The sequence below is a fragment of the Panthera leo genome, chromosome C2 (assembly GCF_018350215.1).
Source record: "Panthera leo isolate Ple1 chromosome C2, P.leo_Ple1_pat1.1, whole genome shotgun sequence".
In the NCBI taxonomy this organism is placed as follows: Eukaryota; Metazoa; Chordata; class Mammalia; order Carnivora; family Felidae; genus Panthera; species Panthera leo.
The window spans coordinates 87,413,697-87,428,280 of record NC_056687.1 but is presented as its reverse complement, the minus strand read 5'-3'; the positions used below and the strand labels follow the sequence as shown (position 1 = coordinate 87,428,280).

At 38.3% G+C, this 14,584-nt stretch overlaps 1 pseudogene; it reads left to right on the top strand.

Annotated features, from left to right (window-relative positions):
• LOC122229299 overlaps positions 1-7,666 on the top strand; it is a 37,646-nt pseudogene extending 29,980 nt beyond the window's left edge.
• The last annotated feature ends 6,918 nt before the right edge of the window (positions 7,667-14,584 follow it).

Below are 14,584 nucleotides of genomic sequence, written 5' to 3'. Positions count from 1 at the left end.
AGAATAAACTGATAGTTACCAGAGAGGAGAGGGTGAGAAGATAGGTTAAATAGGTGTTGGGGATTAAGGAGTGCACTTGTCATGATGAGCATAGGATGATATGTGGAAGTGTTGAATCACTATATTGTACACCTGAAACTAACATAAAACTATATGTTAACTAATTGGAATTAAAAATAAAAACAAAAAAAATATGGCAGTTCAAGAAAATGTAAACAAAAACCAGATACTGAGATAAAAACAGACACAAAGACCAATAGAACACAACTGAGAACCCAGAAATAAGCCAATGCATTTATAATCAACTAATATTTGACAAGGTAGCTAAGAATACTCACTAGGGAAAAAATAGTCTCTTTGATACATGGTGCTGGGAAAACTGGCTATTCACATTCAAAAGAATGAAACTAAACCTCTTTTTTACATCACTCACAAAAGTTAACTTTAAATGGATTAAAACTTTAATGTAAGCCCTGAAAGCATAAAACTAGAAGAAAACATAGGTAGCAAAGTCTTTCACATTGATCTTGACAATTTTTTTATATGACACTAAAACTAAGCAATGAAAGCAAAAATAAACAAGTGGGAATACATCAAACTAAAAAACTTCTGCACAGTAAAAGAAAATACTAACAACATGGAAAGGAAACCTATATAATGGGAGAAAATCTTTACAAACCCTTCTATCTAATAAGGGGTTAATATTACAAAATATATATGGAACTCATCTCAATAGAAAAAAAAATCTGATTTGAAAATGGACAAAAGACCTGAACAGACATTTTTCCAAAAGAAAGATATACAGTGGCCAAAAAGTATATGAAAATGTGCTCAACATCACTAATTATCAGTGAAATGTAAGTCAAAACCACAAAGAGCTATAACTTTGCACCTGTTAGAATAGCTATTATCAAAAAAAAAAAGATAACAAGTGCTACATGTATTTACAAAAATGGGAACACTTGTACACTGCTCATGGGAATATAAATTGGTGCAGCCACTATAAAAACACTATGGAGGGGGCGCCTGGGTGGCTCAGTCGGGTAAACGTCCGACTTCAGCTCAGGTCACGATCTCACCGTCTGTGGGTTCGAGCCCCACGTCGGGCTCTGGGCTGATGGCTCAGAGCCTGGAGCCTGCTTCCGATTCTGTGTCTCCCTCTCTCTCTGCCCCTCCCCCGTTCATGCTCTGTCTCTCTCTGTCTCAAAAATAAACGTTAAAAAAAATTTAAAAACACTGTGGAGGTTCCTCAAAAAGTTAAAAATAGAGCTATCATATCATCCAACAATTCCACTTCTTTGTATATATCTGAAGGAAATGAAATCACTGTCTTGAAGAGATATTTACACTACTATGTTCACTGCAGCATTATTTACAAAAGCCAAGACATGGAAACAACTTAAGTGTCCATCAATGGATGATGGATAAAGAATCTGTGGCATATATACACAATGGAATATTATTCAGCCATAAAAAAGAAGGAACTTCTGCTATTGTGACAACATGGATGACCTTTGAATGTGTTATGCAAAGTAAGTTAAGTCAGACAGAGAAAGATAAATACTATATGATCTCACTTGTATGTGGAATCTAAAAAACAAACAAACAAACAAACAAAAAACAAAAAACAGACTTCTAGAAATGGAGAATAAATTGGTGCTTTCCAGGGACCAGTGGGGAGGTGATGAGGGAAGTAGGTGAAGGCGGTCAAAGAGTACAAATTTTCACTGATAAAATAAATAAGTTCTGGTGATGTAATGTACAGCATGGTGACTACAGTTAACAATACTGTATTGTATACTTGAAAGTTGCTAAGAGAATAGATCTTAAAAATGCTTGCTACATGCAAAAAAAAAAATGGTAACTATGTGAGGTGATAGATGTGTTAGCTAACCATCTCGTGGCAGCCATTTTGTGACATATACATATAGCAAATCATCATGTTGTACACATTAACCTTACAGAATATTATATATCAATTATCTCTCAACAAAGCTGGAAAAAATAATTTAAAAATGGATCAAAGACTTTGGCAGAAAATAAAAACAATTTTGAATTTGCACTCTCCATAAAAATTTCGAACAAAATGTCACTAAATAATGTTAGCAAAAGCTTACCAAAATAATCAAATAAATATTTTTTTGGTCATTTTACTTTCTCTTTCAGTTTCAGCCTATGCGTATGCCTTTGAATTTGAAGTAAGTTTCTTATAAGCAGCATACTGTTGGATCAAATTTTATTTTATTTTATTTTAGTATAGTTGACACACAATGTTACATTAGTTTCACATGCACAACATAATGATTCAACATCTCTATGCATTATGCTATGCTCACCACAAGTATAGCTACCTTCTGTCACCATACAACACTATTGAAATACAACTGACTATACTTCCTGTGCTGTGCCTTTTATCCCCTTGACTTACTTATTCCATAACTGGAAGCTTATATCTCCATCTCCCTTTCACCCATTTTCCTCACACTAGATCAAAAAAAATTTTAATCCATACTGCCAATCTTTTAATGATATATTTAAACCACTCACATTTAAAGTAATTATTGATATGTAAGGGCTTAAGCATCATTTTATTATTTGTTTTCTGTTTGTTTCCTCTGTATCTCATTCGTCTTTTCCTACCTTCCTATGGATTAATTAGACACATAGGATTCCATCTTGATTGATTTGAAGGGTTCTTTTAGTATATTACATTGTATGGATTTCTTAGTATTTGTTCTTTTATTAGAATATACATATGCAAGTTACCATAGCTTACTGGTATGAATGTTTTACCACTTCATGGGAAATGCAGAAACCTTATTTCATTTAGGTCCCTTTGCCCTCTCCACTTTTTAAAAAGAGTCATCTTATGTATTTCCTTTACACACAGTGTGCACCACATTAGATAACGTTATGATTTTTGCTTCAATAATCAAATATGATTTAAGAAACTCAGGAAGAGGCTAACACACACACGCACGCATGCACACACACACACATCTTGTGCATGTGTGACTTCATATTTGTGCTGGTATGTTTTAAGTGTAAATTTCAAGAAGTGGGATGTATCAATCGAATGGCAAATTTATCTGTAATTTTGCTAGTATTGTCCAGATCTTCCCCCAGGTGTTGTATCATTTTGCATTCATGAAATCACCTGTTTCCCCATAAACCTCTCTGAAAGAGTTCATTTTCAATTTTTTGGATTTATGTCAATCTGACAGTGAGAAATGATAGCTCAGGATAGCTTTAATCTGTGTTTATATTATTATGGATTAACTTGAGCATTTTTTTCATATATTTAAGGGCCATCTCTATTTCTTTCTCTGTGAACTGTTTTGTCTCCATTTTTTAAAAGGTTTCCTTGCTTCCTCCTCACAACCAACTGTGCTTACTTCTTATTGGCCAGACCTATTTTAATACTACTTCTATCTTCAAGGAAGTCTGGAAAATACATTTTGGCCTCACATCAAGTCAGGATTTAGTTCATAAGGAAGAAGGCAAGATAGGGAACTGAAAATCTCAGTCTCAATTTATCTTGATTTGCATTTAACCTTTAATTTTCAGAGGTCCTTATAGATGTAAAAATGAAGTAACCAGAGAAGGAAGAAGGGTTAATAGTGATAAGCTAGGAAAATGTGACAGAATGACTTATGCTGCACTCAATAATGTTTAGTTTCTCCTTGAAAAATGAGATTTCCCTCTCTGCTTAATATCATGAAGCCAAATAAATTAATAGAAACAGAGTAATTCCCTCTCCACATCCCCACCCCATAAGACTGGTTATTGTGTTTTGAAATTCTTCCTGCTTTTTGTAAACTGGCAAAGACTAAGAGCTGGAAATATTCCTTAAAGTACAAATCTTTGGAGTTCTGTTTGTAACAAATTTTGAATATATGAAAGTAAAAAATTCATCTTTCATAAATCAATGATATGAAAAATGTGGGAAGGGGATTTCTCTGACTTAATTGAGACTATATAAACATGACAACTAGTTTTCATTATGGGCTTTATTGGATCTTGTTTTTGAACAAACCAACTGAAAAATGATATTTAGGAGAACAGAAATTTGTGTCTTTGATGATACTGAGGAATTAATGTTCTTTTTATTAGGTGTGAAAATGCCCACATTCTATAGAAAATTACATAGGACTGAAATGACCTATGATCTTCTTAAAATGCTTGAGACAAGTGAGAAAAGGATAAAAGGAAGTAAGGGAGGGTGGGAGAGCAAAAGGAAAAAGAAAAGATAAAGCAAGTAAAGTATGGCTTGATAATTACTGAAAATGGTATGCTGAGTATATGAGGGTTCATTGATTATTCTCTGTAATGTACGTTTGAAAAAGTTTATAAAAGCTATGAAAAATACCCAAAGAGCATGCAGATTAAAAATGGAAAAAATAGGGGCGCCTAGATAACTCACTTAGTTAAGCATCCGACTTTGGCTTAGGTCATGATCTCATGGTTTGTGAGATGGAGCCCCACATTGGGCTCTGCACTGAGAGCATGGAGCCTGCTTGGGATTCTCTCCCTCTCTCTCTCTCTCTCTCTGCCCTTCCCCACTTGTGTTCCCCCTTTCTTTCAAAATAAATAAGTAAACATTTAAAATTTTTTATTTAAAAAAATAGAAAAAATAGGGGGTCCTGGGTGGCTCAGTTAAACAACCTACTCTTGATTTCAGCTCAGGTCATGATCTCACAGTTTGTGATTTCAAGCCCTCATAGGGCTCCACGCTGACAACGCAGAGCCTGCTTGGAATTATCTGTCTCCCACTCTCTCTGCACCTCCCCTGCTAGTTCTATCTCTCTCAAAATAAATAAATAAACATTTTTTTAGAAATGGAGAAAATAGGGGCACCTGGGTGGCTCAGTCGGTTGAGCGTCCAACTTCAACTCAGGTCATGATCTCACAGCTCATGAGTTCGAGCCCCGCGTTGGGCTCTGTGCTGACAGCTCGGAGCCTGCAGCCTGCTTCAGATTCTGTGCCTCCCTGTCTCTCTGCCCCAACCCACTCACATTCTGTCTGTCTCTCTCAAAAATAAACATCAAAAAAAATCTTTAAAAGAAATGGAAAAAATAAATTTAAGTGAGATTCTCATCCAAATAAACTACCCTTTGAATATATCAAACCTCATCATTTTTATGAACAAATCAATGACGTAATCTCTTTAAAAATTCTTTTTTTTTAATGTTTCAAGTTTTTATTTAAATTCTAGTTATTTAGCATATAGTGTAATATTAGTTTCAGGAGTAGAATTTAGTTATTCATCACTTACATATAACACCCAGTGCTCAGCACAAGTGCCCTCCTTAATACCCATCATTCACTTCCACCCACCTTCCCTCCAGCAACACTCAGTTTGTTCTCTATAGATGAGTCTCTTTTTTTCCCTTTCCCCTATTTTCATCTATTTTGTTTCTTAAATTCCACGTATAAGTGAAATCATATGGTATTTGTCTTTTCTCTGACTTTTTTTCTCTGAAAAAAAAAAGTGAAAGTGCAGAAACTTTTTATCTTGATGAAGTCCCAACAGTTAATGTTTGCTTTCATTGCCCTTGCCTGGAGAGACATGTCTAGTAAGTTGCTATGGCTGATGCCAAAGCAGTTGCTGCCTGTGTTCTCCTCTAGGATTTTGATGATTTTCTGTCTCACATTTAGGTGTTTCACCATTTTGAATCTATTTTTGCGTATGGTGTAAGAAAGTGATCCAGTTTCATTCTTCTGTATGTTGCTGTCCAGTTGTTCCCAACACCATTTGTTAAAGAGACTGACCTTTTTCCATTGGATAATCTTTCCTGCTTTGCCAAAGATTAGTTGACTAGAGAGTTGTGGGTCCATTTCTGAATTTTCTATTATGTCCCACTGACCTATGTATTTGTTTTTGTGCCCGTACCGTACTGTCTTGATCACTTCAGCTTTGTAATATAGCTTGAGGTCCGGAATTGTGATGCCTCCAGCTTTGTTTTGCTTTTTCAAGATTGCTTTTCTATTCGGGGTCTTTTGTGGTTACATATAAATTTTAGGATTGTTTACTCCAGCTCTGTGAAAAATGCTGGTGATATTTTGATAAGGATTTTATTAAATGTGTAGATTGCTTTGGGTAATATAGACACTTTAACAATGTTTGTTCTTCCAATCCATGAGCATGGAATGTTTTTCCGTTTATTTGTGTCCTCTTCAATCTCTTTCATAAATTTTCTATAGTTTTCAGAGTATATAGATCTTTTACCTCTTTGGTTAGGTTTATTGCTAGATGTCTTATATAGGTTTTGGAATTGTAATCGTAATTACAATTGTAAAAGGGATCAATTCCTTGATGTCTCTGTCTGCTGTTTCATTATTGGTATATAGAAATGCAACAGATTTCTGTACAATGACTTTGCTAAAATCGTATATCGGTTCTGGATGGGTTTTTTTTTTTTTTTAATGTTTATTTATTTTTGAGAGAGAGGGGCAGAGAGAGAGAGATGGAGGGATACACAGAATACGAAGCAAGATCCAGGCTGTGATCGGTCAACACAGAGCCTGACTCGGGGCTCAAACCAACGAACCATGAGATTATGGCCTGAGCCGAAGTCAGATGCTTATCCAACTGAGCCACGCAGGTGCCCCAGTTCTGGCTGGTTTTTGGTGGAGTCTTTTGGGTTCTCTAGATAGAGTATCATGTCATCTGCAAATAGTCAAGTTTGACTTCTTCCATGCTTTATATTTCCATGCTTTATATATCCATGCCTTATATTTCTTTTTGTTGTCTCATTGCTGGGGCTAGGAATTTCAAGACTATGTTAAATAACAGTGGTGAGAGTGGACATCCCTGCCTTGTTTTCGACCATAGAGGATAAACTCTCAGTTTTTCCCCATTGAGGATGGTATTAGCTGTGGGTTTTTGTATATGGCCTTTATGATGTTGAGGTATGTTCCCTCTATCCCTACTTTGTTGAGGGTTTTTATCAAGAATAAAAAGAGCTATACTCCAGCTCCCACTGATGGCAGTGAGCCAGCGAAGGCTCCCATTGGCAATGGAGACATCCCCAGCCAGTTTATACCAGTGATGGGCAAAGTGTGCACCCGGCGCTTGGTGTCCCAACCAGACCAGGAGAACATCACCAGTTACCTCCAGCTCACTGAAAAGTGCCTGACTCATGAGGCATTCACGGAGATGCAGAAGAAACAGCTGCTGTCTTAGAAACAGCAAGTGCTGAAGTTCCTCAGCATGGTCCCACACAAAGCAGCATTAGAGATGCAGAACTACCAGCAGCAGAAAGGCTGGGCATTCGGCTCCAACTCACTTCCTGTACCTGGGTCTGTGTGGATGGGGATGGCGGGGGGGGGACCCAGCAGTGGTTCCCCATGCCTCCCCAGGCCTTCCCGCCTGGCAGGATGGGCCGTCTGAGCCCTTCAGGCATTGGGGGCGTCTTTCCCCGACATGCCCACACTAGCCCCAGCCTTGGGAGTCAGAGCCCACAGAACCTGTGGTTTGCCAACTCCAGAGGCAGCAACAACATGTCTAGCCAGAGCCGCAGCTCTGTGCAGAGCACCCATTCTCTCCCTGTCCATTTCTCACCCCAGGCCATTCTCATGGTCCCTGGGCCTGATCACTCTGAAGTCTTTTTGTCTGAGCATGATAGAACACACCTTGGGTGGTGAGCATTTCCTCTTTCCCTGACCCAGCTCCCACCTACCCAGGATCATTTCCACTTCTGAACTGAGCAACTCAGAGGATCCTGAGGGGTCCCCAGGGGAGCCCAGGCTCCAGGGAGGACATGACTGGGATGACAGGCTACCTTATCTTGGGCCTCCCACCAGTTCCTGATCTTCCTCCCTTCCTCTCTTTCCTACCACAGATGGGACAGACAAAACCTCCACCATCTGATGGGACCCACAGCCCAGCGCACGCACAGCTTCCCTGGGTGGTGGTGGCGGGGGGGAGGGCTAACCCCCAAAGGGCTTCTCCATGACAGTGAGAAGGTGAGCTGGCTCAGCTATACATGCTAGTAATTCTCTACCCTCTCATCCTTTTAACTTTTGTTTAACATTGGCACATGCCTTGCTCACTCCCAGGCTCAATGAGGGATCTCTGTGGAGGCTCAGGTAAGTAGGGAGCAACCAGGATAAAGGGGGCAGGGACCAGCCAGCCCAACTGCCCCTCCTTCCCTCCTTCATCCCCAACCTGGCCCCGCCCCACCCCTGCTCCTCCCAAGGGAGCAGCTTCCTCCTATCTTGTGGGGCCTGCTCAGAACCACCTGACATTTGCAAAGAGAGAAGTGGGGTAGATAACCTGCTCTCCTGGATATTATTTGAGAGGAGCTGAGGAGAAGGTGGTGGATGAGGGGAGGAGCCTCTTTCTCTCTCCTCACCACTTTCTTCTCCTTCCCCATTCCCATCATTCCCGGAGGACAGGAGCCACCCTTTCATCCTTTCCCCACCCTCTACTCTGTCATGACCTCACTTAAGTGGAACACTATATCATAACCCAGAGATTTGTCCCAGCCATGGAGTCATACAGATGGGTTCTACTCGGTTTTTTGGTTTTTTTTTTTAATTTCTATATCATTTTTTTCTGCTGTAATATTTATAATTTCCCTTCTTCTGCTGGCTTTAGGCTTCATTTGCTGTTCTTTTTCTATTTCCTTTAAGTGTAAGGTTAGGTTGTATATTTGAGATTTTTCTTGCTTCTTCAGGTAGACCTGTATTGCTATATACTTCCCTCTTATGACTGCTTTTGCTGCATCTCAAAGGTTTTAGACTTGTCATGATTTCATATTTATTTGCTTCTATGTATTTTTTTTTATTTCTTCTTTAGTTTCCTGGTTAACGCATTCATTCTTTAGTAGGATGTTCTCCAACCTCCATGTATTTGTGGTCTTTCCAAACTGTGTGTGTGTGTGTGTGGTTTTGACTTCAAAATTTCATTGTGGTTGGAAAATATGCATGGTATGATCTCAATCTTTCTGTATTTGTTGAGGTCTGGCTTGTGACCCAGTATGTGATCCATTCTGCAGAATATCCCATGTGCACATGAAAAGAATGTGTATTTTGCTGCGTTAGGATGAAATGCTCTGAATATCTGTTAAGTCCATCTGGTCCAGTGTGTCATTCAAAGTCATTGTTTCCTTGTTGGTTTTCTGCTTAGATTATCTGTCCATTGATATAGGTGGGGTATTATAGTCCCCTACTATTACTGTATTATTATCAATTAATTTATTTGTTTGTTATTAATCATTTTACATATTTAGCTATTCCAAGTTGGAGGCATAAATATTTACAATCGTTAGGTCTTCTTGTTGGATAAATACATTTATTATGATAAAGTGGTCTTCTTCATCTCTTGTTACAGTCTTTGGTTTAAAATCTAGTTTATCTTGGGGCACCTGGGTGGCTCAGTCAGTTAAGCGTCTGACTTCGGCTCAGGTCATGATCTCACGGTCCGTGGGTTCGAGCCCTGCGTCGGGCTCTGCTGACAGCTCAGAGCCTGGAGCCTGTTTCAGATTCTGTGTCTCCCTCTTTCTCTGACCCTCCCCTGTTCATGCTCTCTCTCTCTGTCTCAAAAATAAATAAACGTTAAAAAACAAATTTTAAATCTAGTTTATCTGATATAAGTATGGCTACTCCAGCTTTCTTTTGACATCCATTAGCATGATAAATTGTTCTCCATCCCCCCACTTTCAATCTGCAGGTGTCTTTAGGTTGAAAATGAGTCTCTTGCAGGCAGCATATAGATACATCTTTCTTGCTTTTTTATCCATTCTGATACCCTATGTCTTTCAATTGGGGCATTTAGTCCATTTACATTCAGACTGATTCTTGCTAGATATAAATTTAGTGCCATCGTATTACCAGTAAAGTCAATGTTTCTGGAGATTTTCTCAGTTCCTTTCTAGTCTTTGTTGCTTTGGGTCTTTCTTTCCCACTTAAAGAGTCCCCTATAATATTTCTTGCAGGGCTGATTTAGTGGTCATGAACTCCTTCAGTTTTTGTCTGGAAAACTCTTTATCTCTCCTATTATGAATGATAGCCATGCTGGATAAAGTATTCTTGGCTGCATATTTTTCCCATTTGGCACATTGAATATATCATGCCACTTCCTTCTGGCCTGCCATGTTTCCAAGTAGAGATGTGCTTCTTCCCTTATAAGTTAGGGACTTCTTTTGCCTTGCTGCTTTTAGGATTTTTTTTATCTCTGTATTTTGCAATTTTGATTACAATATGTCTTGGTGTTGGCCTGGTTTTGTTGATTTTGATGGCAGTTCTCTCTGCCTCCTGGATTTGGAAGTCTGTTTCCTTCCCCAGATTAGGGAAGTTTTCAGCTATAATTTCCTCAAATAAACTCCATTTTCTCTCTCTTCTTCTTCTGGGACTTCAATGATACCAATGTTATTACATTTCATGGAGTCACTAAGCTAAACTTGCTTCGATGTTACCCTCTCTTAAGGATCCATATCAATTTTTCTATTTCAGAATGAATTTCACATTTCAAAACACATTTTGGAGGAAAGCTTAAAATGAGAAGGAATGGTACTAAGTAAATTTTTACTATTAAACATAGTTTGAACACACAAAATGAGCTAAACATTTTACCAATATTTACCTGTGGTACAGATTTCAGGCATCCTTTCCTTTTTTCCTTCATTCACACAATAAATATTAAGTGATTACTCTGTGTCAACATTGTGCTAGGCTTCAGGATCTACATTCAACAAGGCAGACTCATTTCTTACCTTCACAAAGCATACAGTCCACTTGGGAAGATGCCACAGAGCTCCTATCTACCCCCTCCCAGAAGTGGTATTTTATGGTGATTAGCATTCATAATGAATAATTATGCCTTCAATTTTTTGACTCCCATTGCCAACAAGGAAAGCAATGCTATTCATTTTGGGCTAGTCAAAGTTTGAAACAGGTAAGTCATCTGGATATTCCCAATCGTCAAAAGCAGCCCCCATGGTTATCATTTGGTATATCACCACTTGGTGTGAAATGTGAGAAGTGCTACATGAAAATACTACAAGAAAATTATAGTTCTAATAGATCTACATGGATTTTCAGTGTGACCTGGTAAGACTGCCATAAAAGTAATCAAAAACATAGTTTTGTTTTTTCCCCTCCACAGTGGCTACTATTGTTATCTTACAAATGGTAGGCTTTCATAAATGCTTGTTAATTGAATAAATAATTGAACTTAAAGTCCAAAGACACTCTAATGGAATACAGATTTTAATAGACTCTGTTCTTTGGCCTCAGACCACAATGAAGGGAATGTATAAATTCAGCCCGTATATCAGTCAATGATTATTGATGAATTAGTGATTCTTCAATAACAATCCCAAAGCTTATCAATTTCATACAACAAAATTTCTTGTTCATGTCATGTCTGTTATGAGTGCTGATAGCTCTTCAGTCAGAGGAAGGGGAGGCTAGGGAAGCAAGTGCTAGAAATGAAATGCTTCCACCTAGAAGTAACACATAACACTTGTACAGACATCTCAATGGCCAATGCACATCATGTGGTTCTACCTAACTTTAAACAGGGCAGGGAGTATAATCTCCTGTATGCCTGAAAGCAGAGAGCACCAGACATTGGATATTGTGCAACAATAGTAACACCTTCCGCAAATCTATACAATCAATGAGTTTTCTTCCTAGGGACAACAAATATACCTATTTACTGGGGAAATGCTTCCTCTTTGTCATCTATTAATCTCAATCTCCCTTAATATGGTTCAGTCTTCAGATCTTTGCAGGTATATATGTCTGAGTTTAAATCTATCAAATGGATACAACTCTTGACCTTCATTCCCAGATGCTGTAAAGTCAGTACTCTAGAAAATAAAAAGTGCTGTACAGTATACAAGTTATTAATATTATAATAAGGAAGTCTAGTCAGATTTTATCATTCATTAATTTGTTCATTCCATTAAAGAAAAAATAAAGACTAATAGCAGTTGAAGATTCAGCACTGAGTGGAAAAGTTTGATAGCCAAGCAGAGAACTTGATCCAGAATACAGTCTAGGTAGACTCTCAGTGATAAGGTTCAGGGAAGGGAAGATGGAGTGTCTTTTAAAGCTAAAAGACTGTCTCTGTTCCATTTTAAGGAAGCAGAGTGTGAGTGGGCTGACTACGTACATCTGGTTGCTGGTTTTGAAAGCATTGGGCTGGGGCGCCTTGATGGCTCAGTCAGTTGAGTGTCCAACTTCAGCTCAGGTCATGATCTCATGGTTGGTGAGTTCAGGCCCTGGGTCGGGCTCTGTGCTGGCAGCTCAGAGCCTGGAACCTACTTTGGATTCTGTGTTTCCCTCTCTCTCTGCCCCTCTCACACTAGCATTCTCTCTGTCTCTCAAAAATAAGTAAACTTACACAAAAAAAAGCACTGGGCTGGCTGTTTAGAGGACCTCTGTCTCAGTGGTTCAAAATTATGGAGTCCAGTTGTCTCTATTGGGGATGTAAGGTCCCTGACGCTAGGCTATGGCATGCAGCTGCCTCATGTCTGAGTCATAAGTATGTCACTCAGTCAGGTCTGCACTAGCATCAGCAAGCTAGGTGGCCAGGACAATAAGTTGAATACCTAGATTCTCTACCTGCCCCATCCTTTTAGACCAAGTAAGGCAACCTGTCATATGGTCCCATAACATTTTTCACTTACTTTATATAAGTTTAGTCATCACATTCTAGTGCCATCTAATTGCCTATCTTCTCTACTGTACTATAAGGAACAGCAAGGCAAGCATATGTCTATCCGGATCACACTATATCCCTAGGACCTAGTATAGTGCTGGACCCAAGGTATATGTGCAGTGAATATTTTACCTAAAAAATGAATGAGTTGGGCACTTGGGTGGCTTAGTCGGTTAAGCATTTGACTTCTGCTCAGGTCATGATCTCACAGTTCATGGGTTCATGCCCCACATTGGGCTCTGCATTGATGGTACAGAGCCTGCTTCAGATTCTCTGTCTCCCTCTCTCTCTGCCTCTCCCTACTCTCTCAAAAATAAATAAATATTTTTTTAACTTTTTTTAACATTTATTTATTTTTGGGAGACAGAGCATGAGCAGGGGAGAGGCAGAGAGAAAAGGAGACACAATCCAAAGCAGGCCCCAGGCTTTGAGGTGTCAGCATTCAGCCCGACGCGGGGCTCGAACCCACAAACTGAGATCATGACCTGAGCCAACGTCAGATGCTTAACCGACTGAGCCACCCAGGCACCCCATAAATAAATATTTTTTAAAAAAGAAAACATTTACTTTATTTTTTTAATTTAGATCCAAGCTAGTTAACATACAAAAATAAAACACTTTTTTTAATTAAAAATGAATAAGGGTCTATGCAAGACACTGCTAAGCAGGGAGATGGAGCAGACTGGAATATAATAAAACCAGAATTCAAAGTCTGTGGAGAAACAATATGATAAACAGGGGTGAAGCCAATGTTTGTGAGAAAGGAAGTTTATGCAAATTGGGGGAACCAAATTAAGAAAAAGAATATAAAATTATAAATACAAAATGTGATTTAATTTAAATACAAAATTACACAAGAATATAAAATTACAAATACCTCATTTTGGAAGAGATTCATGCAACTGAGGGGACTTGAGGCTTAAGCATTGTTTCCTTCACAGTAAATGCATCTCTGGTGTAAGTGGACCAATGTACCAAATACTGTTGAGTCTCTGAAGAGTGATAAGATATCTCTGCTAGGGAAAGTCAAAGATTTCACAAAATACATAAATTGTGAGCTTGATCTTACAGACACAAACAAGGTAAAGAAATTGCTGAACCACATCCTGAACCACACAGGCAAGAAAAGCTAGAGCCTGTCTGTGGAAGAGTGAAAAGCCTATTTGCTAGGATGGGGTTGGGCGGGGAAAGCCTTAGGATAGTGGCTCTCAAAGCATGATCCTAAGGTCAACAACATCAGCAGCACTCAGCTCCAGCCCAGATTTATCCAATGAGAAACTGGGGCTAGTGCACAGAAATTTATAGTATGACAAGACCTGCTAGTGATTCTGATGCAATTAAAGTTTGAAAACCAATGCCTTAAGAAGTTAATTGAGCATCAGATGAAGCTACTCTTACAAATTTAATTTCAGGCTGCTATCCAAGATGGAGAGAAATGCGAAAAAAGTATTATGACAGAAAGAGGGTGAGAGAGTTCTCTTCATCTCACACCCCAAAATAAATTACAAACTAAAAAGCTAAAGTAAAAAATGCAACTAGATATTGGATAGAAGAAAAGTTTATTTCAGCATAAGGCCAATAATAGAATCTGTAAAGGAAAAGATTAATAGACACGATTTCACAACAGTTTAAAACATTTGCACCATTAACAAAATTGAAAAGCAAACAACAAACTAGAAAGAAATATATGCAATATATATCTCAGATAAAAGTAAAAATTTCCATTTTCTTTAAAAAGATAAATAGCCTATAGAAAAATGGACAAAGAATACCAACTGCAAATTCTCAAGAGAAATACAAATGGCCAATAAACACGAGAAAATATTCAAGTTCACAAAAATATATATATAAATTAAAACGGAATACTGTATTTTATTTAGCAAATTAGCAAGCATTTTTTAAGATAGAAAC